This window comes from Silene latifolia, chromosome 9, assembly GCF_048544455.1.
Source record: "Silene latifolia isolate original U9 population chromosome 9, ASM4854445v1, whole genome shotgun sequence".
Taxonomy (NCBI): Eukaryota; Viridiplantae; Streptophyta; class Magnoliopsida; order Caryophyllales; family Caryophyllaceae; genus Silene; species Silene latifolia.
Genome location: NC_133534.1, coordinates 101,330,210 through 101,342,784, shown reverse-complemented (window position 1 = coordinate 101,342,784; position 12,575 = coordinate 101,330,210). Strand labels below are relative to the sequence as shown.

The following is a 12,575-nucleotide window of genomic DNA, read 5'->3' as shown; positions in this document are numbered from 1 at the left end:
TTTAACACAAAACAATGATGAAGGCAAAATCAAAAGGCTCTGCGCCTCGTAGCATAAGAAATAGAAGGGTCCTCTCTATGTATAAAACGGTCCACAAAGTCGAAAATCCGTACACCTTTGGAAGTTACAAGACGATCTACTTCCGCTTTGTCAATCCTAGAAGGTCCCTAAATGTATTCTTATATCCTTGGGAACTAGATGATAAGGCCAGAAGACTCTCTATATCCTACTCTCCAATCGCTACAAATTCTTCGGGAAAAGGACAAATTTCACCTCCAGGAAAGGCGAAAACATGATAATATGGGTTCTAATATTCAAGACAAGCATCAAGAAACGGTCTTACCACTTTTACTTGTTTAAAACTGATGATTGATCCAAAAATACCGATGTCATGCTTCTCCGCGTTCGAAAACTCATTGGTCCATTGTTTGAGTCAGGATTCAAAAGCATCCATTTTTCTTGGAAATATTTTTTTGAGAGAAGTATTATATTTAATGAGCTACCAAGTAATAGAAGGAAGAATTGTGAGAATAGAAGCTAAAACAAGGCCTCTATTTATACTATTCGGCCTTTCCTAAAATCGCTCACGAAGAGAACACCCGGGGTGATGACACAGCAAATGCCGCGCTCTCCGGAAGCACCACAACTCTTGCTGCGCCTCTTCCCCAGCTTGATTTCCTGCAAATTCCGCAAAGATCTTTCCTAAATTCGAATTTTGGCTTAACTTTCCTATTGTTATAGGAACATGTTTAGTAACATACAAAAAAATTTATTTCGTTACCAATTTTTATTCCAATTCATTGTGGAATCCTATTTCGACATAGGCTCACTTTTTCGAGACGATATTGTCACTTCATATTTCGTCACAAGCACACTTGCCCATTTCAATTATTTTCTTTCCTAGGGGAATCATTTCGATCCCTCACTTGTTTTATAATTTTCTAAACTTACTTTCCTTCATTTCTTTTTTTTTAAGGGGAAGCGCTCCCACTATCCGTCGCGCGTCGAGTCATTTTTGAGTCTTTTTGCTCATTTTCGCGTCATTTTTGCTCTCTAATAGGGCACTCCTTTTTTTTCATTTTCGAGTCATTTTTGCTCGCTAATAGGGCATTTTTTTTATAACTACGTTTCCAACTTGATCAAGTTTCATTTTGCGCTAATTAAAGCCAATTTTTATGCTATACGTGTTCTATGCGATGTTTCTACGTGAATTTCGGTAGCATGACGGCGTAAAATGTCAAAATGCCAAACCTGTTTCCAAGCTAACCTGTAGGTACCGACTTATTTCACACCCAGTAGCAACAAATGGCTCTCAGGTCATGACATATATACAACAAAGCATTCATATGTACAACAAAATTCAAGCTCATGCCCGAAAGCAAAACAAAATGTACAAAAATACAAGTCTAGCTCAGACGGTCAGCCAGACGACCCCTCCACCGTGCCACCATCGCCTCTAGAATGGTGATGTCAGCATCTTGAACCTGCAGCTCCCTTGATAGGTGGGTCATCTCCTCGCGTGAGTCGTCCAACTCACGCTCCTTGTAAAAGGAAAAGAATGCCGACAAATGCGAGCACTCCCAAAGTACTACAAATGTTCATACATACATATCGAGAACGGAAGGTTCATACCTGCCGACTCGGGCCACCCGAAAGAGTCTCCACAACCATCGCTCGCAGCCAGTTGGCCATCCGCCACAGCTCCGCGTGCCTCGACGTTGCCACCTGTATTTCAATAATAAAACCAGGATTGAAACCGTGTTCCTACACGATTATTTCAAAAAGAGAAAAATAGCCTAAACTGTGGTCTTACCCTCCTCACGGCGTGTTGCCACTCGTGGAGTCCAGCCTCTGTCATCGCCTCAATAAAAGATGGAATCTCCATCATCACCGCCATACCATCCGGCCCGGGGTACTCAATTGTCTCAGGAAAAGCGTGGGGCTCTATGCTCGCCACCTCGATCTCCTGGCAAGTCAAATTATCATTTCCAAGCTGTATTCGAATACGTCATTTAAAATAGCCAAAATGGAGATATACACACCACGATCGGCATGTACGCCAGGCTTCTCAGCACAAACTCTAAGTACTCGAGCTCGGGAAGGAAAAGAGCGTCTCCGCTCGATCCTGCGAGGTCAGACGTCCTCTCAGCCTCTAAAGGCTCCCTAAACATCGTTGGTGGAGGATTGAAGGGAACCACAAAAGCATCACGGAGGCATTGTCGGGCCAACCGCTCACCCAGGTACCACACAGGTCCCACATGCGTCGCCAGATGCAGCCTACTCGAGCTCCTAGGTCGGAGAACATCGGCTACAAAAGCTGGAGCGCCAGCGTAGTCCTACCAAGGTCTCGGCACCCACTGAAAGGGATACCAGGGGGTCATTCCTATGATCACTACTAATTCAAAGATCAATAGAAAGGGAAATACTTACACCGTCAAGCTGCACAACATTGACACCCCTCATACAGGTGACGTAAGAAGAATGTTGGCTCTTCTCCCGACACACGATCTAGTCCCTAACTACGAGATACTCTCTCGCCACATCCGCAGCCCTCTTGGGAGCGAAGCTGGGGAAATACGTGTATACCTGATGTGACCATAATTAGAGCATATTTAGTCCCCGAATTAGCCTTGTTCCCATGCTTTTTAGTGCATATTTGGGTCATTTTTTGTCTTTAGTTCTTTGTTTTGCATATTCTTTGAGGTTTTGTGTCCTTGGTAGGAAAAGAGTGCAAACCTTGCATTTTCATGGCAAAATGAGGCTAAATTAATTGAATTCAATGACCAAGCATCAAGGAGAGACAAGATTAGAAGGCCTTTGTACATACTATAGTAGATGGGCAATGATGAGAAAAGATCCTTGCATCCCCGAGGAAATCCTCAAGGATTTTATGAAGAAAAAGGAAGAAAATAAGAAGGAAAGAAACTGCCTGACAATCCGTGCGTCTTCCCCTGAAGACGCCCGTCCCTCACCCACAACCCGTGCATCTTCCACAACTGGACGCCCGGGCAAAACCACCCAAAGACGCCCGTCTTTTCCTTCTGGACGCCCGTCCAGAAGCTGCCAAATCCGCCAGTCCCGTGGTAAAGACGCCCGGATTCCCAGACAGTCCCATTTTGTCTTCTACAAGCTTCAAAGGAGGATGCACATCTTTTTCTAGAGACCGGAGTCTCCCTAGAGACCGGAGTCTCCCTAGAGACCGGAGTCTCCCTAAGAGACCGACGATTCCTCAACAAGGGACTTAATCGTCATTTAAGCGCTTAGTTAACCCTAATTCATGAACCTAATCCCCATTATAAATACCCCATTGGTCTAATTAGAAGAGCATGTTCTACTTAGCAATCTTTAGAGTAGTTAATATCAATCAAATATCTCTTTAATCTTGTAATCAACATTTAACCAAGTTTTAATACAAGTTTTATTTCCTTAATCTCTCTCTTGTACATCCTTTATTTTGGGTAATTGAAGATTATTTGGGTTATTATTATTGGGAGATTGACAACCTTCCAATCAAGCATCAAGTACTTCTTTTATTCTTTGCTTTATTATTGGAATCATTAGTAGGTATAATCCTCTTAATCCCTTTTTAATTATTGTTAATCACTTTCATTTATTCATCATGTTTCACTTTGTTGGTATGATTGACAACCTTGCTAGCATGTTCAACATGATAATAAGTGAGTAGTTACCTTAGCTAGGGTTAATGGGTAATTAGGGGAAACCAACATGGGGAATGATTCATGCTTAAATTAATATGCTTTCATAGTTTATTTCCTTGCTTGTTGTGATCTCAACTTATGCACATGTTATGTTTGATGAAATGTGAGCCTATGAATCCTTGAATTTTTAACCCATCACCTATATTTTCAATGAGACTTGTAAGACATAAACCAACTCGAGTCTCATTAGACCATGCATATTGTTGAGTAGGGAAGATTAAGTAGACTTGTAGGTGTTGTACAATCTAATCGATTCGGCTCCGGGACCCAAACTTTCCTAGGATTGTAAGATATAAACCAACTCGATCCATCACAACAATAATTGCTTGCTTATAACTTGAGAATATGTTTGTATGATAAATTCCCATGGATCCCCTATGACCCCATGACACCCTAGTGCCTTTTATCAATTGTTTACATCCCTTTTAATTCATCTTGCTTGTTTACTTTCATTGTTATTTAGTTTAGTGATCTTCTACTTCAAACCCCAATTGTGACACCACTTAGAAACCACTAGTTGCAATAGAAATCTCATCTCAATTCCCGTCCCTTGGGATCCGACCTTTACTTGCCTCTTTACTAATTGTAGAGTTGTTTGTGAAGTTATAAATTGTGTTTTGGTTTAGGTGCTCCTAACGACAAGTACTGAAAAACTAAACCCCACGAGGGAACACGACCAAAAATGGCGCCGTTGCCGGGGACGGTGTTAAATTGATTTAGATTTTCATACATTGTTATTGGTTGTGTCTTTCTTTGCCTTGGGGAAGTAAAACTCCTTAAGGTTTGTTCTAATTGTTTTCGAGTTGTTTGATATTTTGCATGTGCTCAAATTACGGGCTTTAAGCAAAGGGATGAGGAATCTTTGTATGAAGCTTGGCAGCGATTCAAGGGAATTTGTCGCTCATGTCCTCACCATGGACTTAGCGAGTGGTTCTTGGTACAACAATTTTGGAACGGTCTTTATGAAGATTCAAGGAACATTCTCATTATGGGATCAAATGGAATGTTCACCGAAGTTGATGACAATCAAACTTGGAACAAAATTGAGGAAATGGCGGTCCATAACTCACAATATAGTAGACCTCGCAAAGCTACTAGAGGAGGAAAGCATGAAGTGGACTCCATTACTCAATTGGGTGCTCAACTTAGTGCTCACATTGATACCATCAATTTGAAGTTTGAAAAAGCTATCGCTAGACTTGAAGAAGCCTCAAAATCACCAAAGCATCATGTTAATGCCATGACGGCATCTTCATCAATCCCAAGTGGGATATGTGAGAATTGTGGAACTTTGGGACATGACCAAAGTGAATGTAGGGGACCAAATGAACAAGTGAATGCTTTCCAAGCATACAAGAGTGGTACCCCTTACTCAAACTATTACAATGAAAACACCAAATTCCATCCAAATCTCTCATACAAAAGCCAAAATGTTCAAAACCCTCAACCAAGATACACCCCACCTCCCATGAGAAACCAAAACCAAAGACTCTTTTACAACCAAAACCAAGTTTACCAAAATCAAACTCCATACAATCAACAAAATGACCAAGGTTTTGATGTTCAAAAAGCGGTCCTCCAAATGCAAAAGAATCAACAAGAGTTTTTCACTCAAATGCAAAAGGATAGTCAAGCAACGGAAATCACCATCAACAACATCCTAGCTCACACCAAAATGTTGGAAACCCAATTGACTCAACTAGCATCTTCAAGCTCACAAAGACAAAAGGGGCAATTACCATCTCAAAGTAATCCCTCAAGACATGAAACAGTTAGTGTCATTCACTTGAGGAGTGGTACAAGGTATGAAGCATCGAAGAAGCAAGTTGAGGATGAAGTTGTGGAAGCTAGTGACAAAGAAGAAATTGTGCAAAACTCCAAGGATGGAGAACCATCAAAAGAATAAATTTCAAAGAAAAATGAAGACAAGGTCAAGGAGAAGGAGTCTATTGTGATTAGACTTCCTTTTCCAAGTCGTCAAGCCAAGCCCAAATTTGATGACCAACTTGGAAAATTTATGGAAATTGTGAAGAATTTGGAAGTCTCGATTCCTTTCACGGAATTAATCAATCACGTGCCGGCCTATGCAAAATACATGAAAGACATCCAAAATACGGAATAAGTCGATCCGGAAGCTTGAGACTATCGCCTTCACTAAGGTGAATAGTGAAATACTTCAAGGGAGTTCACCTCCAAAACTCAAAGATCCGGGAAGCTTCTCAATACCGTGTACCATTGGCGACACCACGATCAACAAAGCCTTATGTGATCTAGGGGCTAGTGTGAGTGTTATGCCGTACTCGGTGAGTAAAAGTTTAGGGATGGGAGAGCTTAAATGCACCAATATCACACTCCAAATAGCCGATAGATCGACGAAGACACCATTAGGGATATGGGAAGATGTTCCCGTAAGAGTTGGGAAATTTTTCATCCCGGTGGACTTTGTCATTGTTGACATGGAAGAAGATTCCAACATTCCAATCATTCTAACCTTTCTTACTCACCGCGGGTGCGGTGATTGATGTGAAGCATGAAGAGCTCACTCTAGAAGTGGGAGATGAGAGCATAACTTTCAATCTTGATAAAACCATGAGAGCTCCCCGTTTGCATGAACCATGTTTTATGGTTGATCATTATAGCCGGACGGATGATAGGAAGAAGTCGGAATTCCATTGGAAGAAGAAAATTGATGATGCTCCATTCAAAGAGCAAGTGAATTGTAACAAAGAGAGCTTGAAAAGCTCACCAAAGTCGAGCAATGAAGAGGATGGCCTCATTGGCCAAGACAAGAAAGTGGGAGAGTTGTCTCTATCAACTCAAGAGATCTTTAGTGATCAAGTAGATGAAGTTTGTGGTCTTTGGGACGATGAGTTTGAAGGGATTTTCAATCCCTATATTGGTAATGCTATCGATAAAGACCGACAACAAGGGCAAAGGTCTATTGAAGATCTTTATCATGATAATGAACAAGCTTTTGACTACTTTTTCAAGGTGTTGAGCAACAGCAATAACACCTTGGACATGCCCCCATGATATCTCACTAAGGATGAGAGTTTGGTGGAGTCCTCCCTAAACCACCATTTGTAAATATTTCTAACTCCCTAACTCGCATTTTAATTCTTACATTGCATTTTTGTCATTTTTTGATTTTTATGCTTTGATCAAGATAATTATCATTTTTGAGAGAAGTGAGGGAGGGACTAATGATTTAATTAATATTTAGTGCTTTAGCTTAGTGTGGGGATAGCAATTGCCTAGGCTATTCATGCCTTAGTAGTGCCCCTACAATGAAGAACACAGGATTTGAAGAATGAAAAATGACAAGGGATATGCAAGTTCACGGATGGAACTAATCCGGGTAAAACAGGGAGAATCCGAGCGTCTTCATGGGAATCCGCCCGTCTTCAGGCAATCCAGGCGTCTTTGTCAAAATCCGCCCGTCCATCTGAGCTGAAAATTTGAAATTTTGTGACTGTTGAAGAATACGAGCGTCCTGGTAGAGAAGACGCTCGTCTTCAGAAATCCGTCCGTCTTGGAAGGAAAGACGCCCGTCTTTTTGCCTGTGTAAAACAAGAATAGCTCACTGTCTGAGAATCCGCCAGTCTTCAGCAGAAGACGCCCGTCCAGCAATCGATAAATCCGAGCGTCTTCGCTGAAAGACGCCCGTCTTTAGGCGAGAATCCTGAGCAAAAAAGGTAGAATCCGAGCGTCCCGAAGGAAAGACGCCCGTCTTCCCCCTGCAGTTTTTGAAATTTTCGGGTATTTTAAATACCCCCTGCCACATTCATTTCTTCATTCCTTCATTCAAAACACTACCCATATACCCCAAAACTCAAAACCCTCATCCTCTCCATCACCAAAACAAGATTTCCTCAACCAAATTCAACAAAAACAAATCCAAACTTCCTATTAACAACAATTAATCACTCATCTTCCAACAAAAATCAAACCAAGCACCAAAATATTCAACCTTTGAGTCGATTTTTGAAATTATAAAGGCAAAGCCTTTCATCTTAAAATCGATTTGGGTATACTTGGAAATTGAAGATTTTCACTCTTTTCTTGGTTAAATCATCAATGGCAAGAACAAAAGGATCAACAAAGGCACCTAAGGCAAAGGCACTCTCAACAAGACAAAAGAGTCTTCAAGCAAAGAAAGCCTCATTGGCCATGGTGGTAGCTAGTTCAAACTTGGAAGTTCAACAACAACAACCTCCCTTGAAAGCAACAACATCAACAACTCCGAAAATTGCTCAATTATCAAACTATCCGGAGGTAATTTTCATTTCTAACTCCCATAGGGATACATTTGCCAAGTATGCTAGAAAATCCTTTCTATCCACCAAATTCATATGTGAAGATGCCTTGAACAAATTGGGTGTCCTTGAACAAACAAAAGCCTTCTTTGAGGCCATGGGGTTGGGAAAATTGTTTGCTATAAGAGAATTAACATACCCCTCCCTTACCTTAGAATTCTTGAGTTCTTTGAAAGTTACTAAGGTAGAGACTAGAGAAAACATCGAGTTCCGCCTTGCTAATATGAGTAGGCGCATCACCTTTGATGAATTGGGTAAAGCATTGGGTCTTAGTGATTCACCTAGTTATTACAAGAATCCCGAAAAGTATGACCCCGCTCCTCTTTGGGAGGCGATTTTCGGAAGGAAATTTGAGAACTATCATGCTAGTCGCGCTCTATTAGTCCACCATCCGGGCAATAGAGTGTGGCACAAGGTCATCGGGAATACTATCATTGCAAGAAAAGACACTAACCACTTTACCAAGCTCGATTGTGTTCTACTTGAGTCGGCCTTAAATATTGGAAGGGAATTCACCAAGCCTTACAATTCTCTAAGGCTTTTGGTGGAAAGATGGCTAAATATTGATTGTGGAAAGCAAGGCACCAGTTTTATTGTAAATGGAGGTCTAATCACTCTTTTGGCTAAGTACTTTAATCCGAATTTCAACAAGGATAGCAAGTATGTGGAGAAAAAGGGGGGTCATCTCATTGACATGGATGCCATGATTAATAAGTACAAGTGGGTTACCCATAATCTGTTGGAGTAGTGTCCTCCACAATGAGTGCGTTTACATATTAAATCTCGTAAAAGGAATATCGGGGATTTATTTTATTTATTTGTCAGCTGGTCATCGTTAATCGGTAATGATTGGCTGACTAGAGTTTGACATTACTGTCGTGTGACGGCGGTGATCAGCTGATCTCTTTAGGTCACAACCTATAGGATGACGCCCAAATAGAATAAATTAATTGTTTGTATGAGATACGAGATAATTAATTCCTTGTATTATTTGACTCTTAGCTAGTCACATAAATGTATTATTTGATGACGGGTTACGAACTCGGGACAAGGAGATTTATTATTTAATTATGAGATATTTAAATAATAAATGATTAGAATTTATTAATTAATTGTTAATTAATTAATTTTATGCGATATGTGTTTTTTGTTTTGAGATGGAATTAATTAGCTATTTTATTTTTTACAAGAGGTTGTAAAATTAGCTAAGTGGGATAATATCGACACATTGTATGTGGATAAAATGGTCTTATGATTACTTAATGGTTAAGTAGTCATTGGTAGTTAATTTGTATTATTTAAATGTTAAATAATTAAATTAATATTTAATTATGTAAGATAATTAAATATAAGACTTATGCTATTTGTGGGGCAAATGTCGAAAACTGAAATGGACTCAAATATGTCCACTTGTACCGATTTTATGAGGACATCACAAGTGTCCTTTAAGTGGCATTTTTCCACTTAATATTGTCTCCACATTTGCCTATAAATACTCATGCAATTACACCATTTATAATGTTCGAAAAATTTGAAGAAATTTTTGGTCTTTAAGGGTGCTTTGGCCGGTTTCTCGTCATCACCAAGAGACCAAATTTTCTTCTTATTTTGTTCAACATTTTCATCATAAAACACATATAAAAACTAACTAATAATATTATCAAAGTAATAATATTAATTAGTACATCAAATATACAATTACATGGTTACTACTACTATTAACTAGTTATTAATTTTAGTAGTATTTTCGGTTTATCTTGGGTGCCACCAAAGGAGACCATCTATTTTGGTGGTTTCTTGTATTGGAGGATCATCCATAGTTCCATACCTCAATAACTATAAAGGTAGGAGACCTTTATAGTGCCCATATTTTGCCTTATAGCAACGTAAAGAACTTTTGTCTTAAGATGGTTTAATACCATCTTTTATACATTTTATTTGCATGCATATAGATTTAGACCACATTAAATTAATTTGTAATTTTAATATCATAAGATGAGTATTAATTTGGTCTAAATAACTAACATAATCCTCTTTACACCAAATATGGGTGGCTCACCAATGAGGCTAGATATTTTACTTTGCCTTCCAAGATATGCCGTTTGAGTGTCCATCGGACCAACTACCTTCTTCCCCTTTCAAAAGAAGCCGAATACATCATCCGTCAACAAAGGGGTGAAATTGAAATGCCCTCCTCGTCCATTGTCACACCACCCTACCCATTCCAGTCTCAAGATTTCAAACCCGAAGGTGTGAAAGCTAGTAATGACTACATGACTCTACTTATACAAGAGATGCACAAACAAGCTTTTAAGGATCGGGAAGATGCATACTTAGCCCAATATCTACCCCTACTTAATTTAGCTAGGCAAGGACCACTTGATCCTTCATGTCCTTTGCCTAGTTGGGCGGATAGGGAAGTCTTCTTTCCAAGTGCATCTAGGGGTGAGATTCCGGGTGACGATGAGGTTGTCGGTGATGAGGTTGTTGATGATAGCATTGATGAAGAGGCTAATGAAGAAGAAGAAGAGGATGATGAAGGAAGTGAGCAAGGAAGTGAAGAGGGAAGTGGAGATGAGTCCACTTCTATTGAGGAAGATGATGACAATGATGATATGGTGGAAGACTAGCAAGCTTTGGAGGCTCCTACCCTCTTGAGGTTTATCTACTTCTTTCTTTGTTTTATTATTTTATCTTGATCATGGTTGGAGAGTCCTAGCAACAAAGAGGACTAACACCTCGGCCCCATTGAGGTGTTCTTATTTCATTATTCCCACTTTTGAAAATCCAAAATGACAAATTTAGTTTCATGCATTGTATATTGTGTGCATGAACTACCCCAACTTCAGGACATTAGAAATAATGTCTATCTCGGTTTGGGGAAGTACATGCATACGCAATGGGAGGTAATCTAAATTACGCTCTCCGTCATAAACAAAAACCCATGCATCATGTAGTATAGATTAGTATAGCTTGCATTTAGTGTAGAATTCATGCATCATGTTTGCATAATTTCCCATCATTTTGGCCATTGAGGACAATGCCCATATTAGTGTGGGGATGGGGAATTCTAACTTAACTTTTATTCAAAAATCAAAAAAAAAAAAAATTCAAAAAATTTCGAAAAACCATAAAAATTTGAAAATCCAAAAACAAGTTCATTTCCTTTGTAGTGTAGTCATGTATATATTGTGGTATATATTGTGTTTATCCTTGTTCACATTGATTGACTACGCCACATCCGAGGCATGAGGATCATTGAAGACCGCATGGTATGATCTTTCCAATCTCTCTTTTCCTCTTTATGTTAATGACTATGTGGCTTTATTTTGATTGATGCGGTATAACAATGTGAACTTAGGACTTGCATTTAGTTTATATGACATATTAGTTGGTAGAATCATATGCATTAGGATGTATATATGTTAGTTGCATCATGGCATGTAGTTGCATGTTTGAAAAATTTTGTGAAACCGTCTACTTGGGAAGCTTGACAAGTGTATATAGGCCCTAGTAGATGCTTTTTCTTCTTAAAATTTTGCTTGTTAGAATACTTGTAAAACACCCTAGGATGTGTCATGCTAGTATCCTTTGACCCATGGATTAAGGCCTAGTCAAAATTACCTTGTGGTGTGATAACTCCTTGGCTACCGTTTATTCCAAGGTGACCCTTGAAACCATGCATCCATCCATCATCCATGTTCTACCACATTTTTGTCATCAAAGGGAATGGGCACAAAAAGAAATCAATTTGAGTTCAATGAAATAAAAAGTGAAAGAAAGTTTGCAAAAATGCATCAAATGAAAAGAGGAGCAAAAATAGACTCATAATGCTTCAAATGTAAGCCACCCTCACTACATATGGGGTGACTTTGAAAATGTTCAAAAGAAATGCAAAGAAAAGTTGAAAGTTGTCAAGTGTTGAAATGCCAATCATCAAAAAGAAATGGTAAAAGAAAGTGTTCTCAAATGTCAAATGTCAAATGCCACAAGAAATTGGGGCGAAAACAAAAACAAAAGCAAACTCCCAAAGTGAAACTCAAATTCTATCGGTCCCTTTATCCATCGTATCCATTTTTGTGCATGGTAGAGAGGGGACGACCCTTCTTCTTGTCTAGGCAAGAGGGGGAATTCCGCGATCCTCCAGTGTTTCTAACACTATAGGGAGTCTACTCTTGACAAAAGCATTTAACGATTGAGGACAAAGGTACCCTAGCTTGACACAACTTGGAGGAGATTTATTGGTATCCTTCTAGGCTTATTAGTTTGAAGAAATTGCATCTATGAAGGAATGTGTACCCTTGAATTGTTTTCCTTGTAGATAATTTCCGCCACTTAGATGAGGAAAGTGGCTATTCTTTTGTAGATGTATCCATTACTTGATTTTCTGTGCTTAATGTTTGGATGTGTCGCCATTTTGGCAAGACCCACCTTGCCTTGCAAGAAGGCATCCTACCTCATGGTTGTCTTGTTGTGAGTTGAAGGGGCGGAGTGAGACCCGCTAATTGTCTCATATCGGCTATGTTATTAGGTTAGTTTA

General features: G+C 39.5%; 1 pseudogene; it reads right to left on the bottom strand.

Annotated features, from left to right (window-relative positions):
* Window positions 1-4,540: 4,540 nt before the first annotated feature.
* Window positions 4,541-4,640, bottom strand: LOC141603481 (small nucleolar RNA R71; annotated as a pseudogene).
* Between the last annotated feature and the right edge of the window lie 7,935 nt (window positions 4,641-12,575).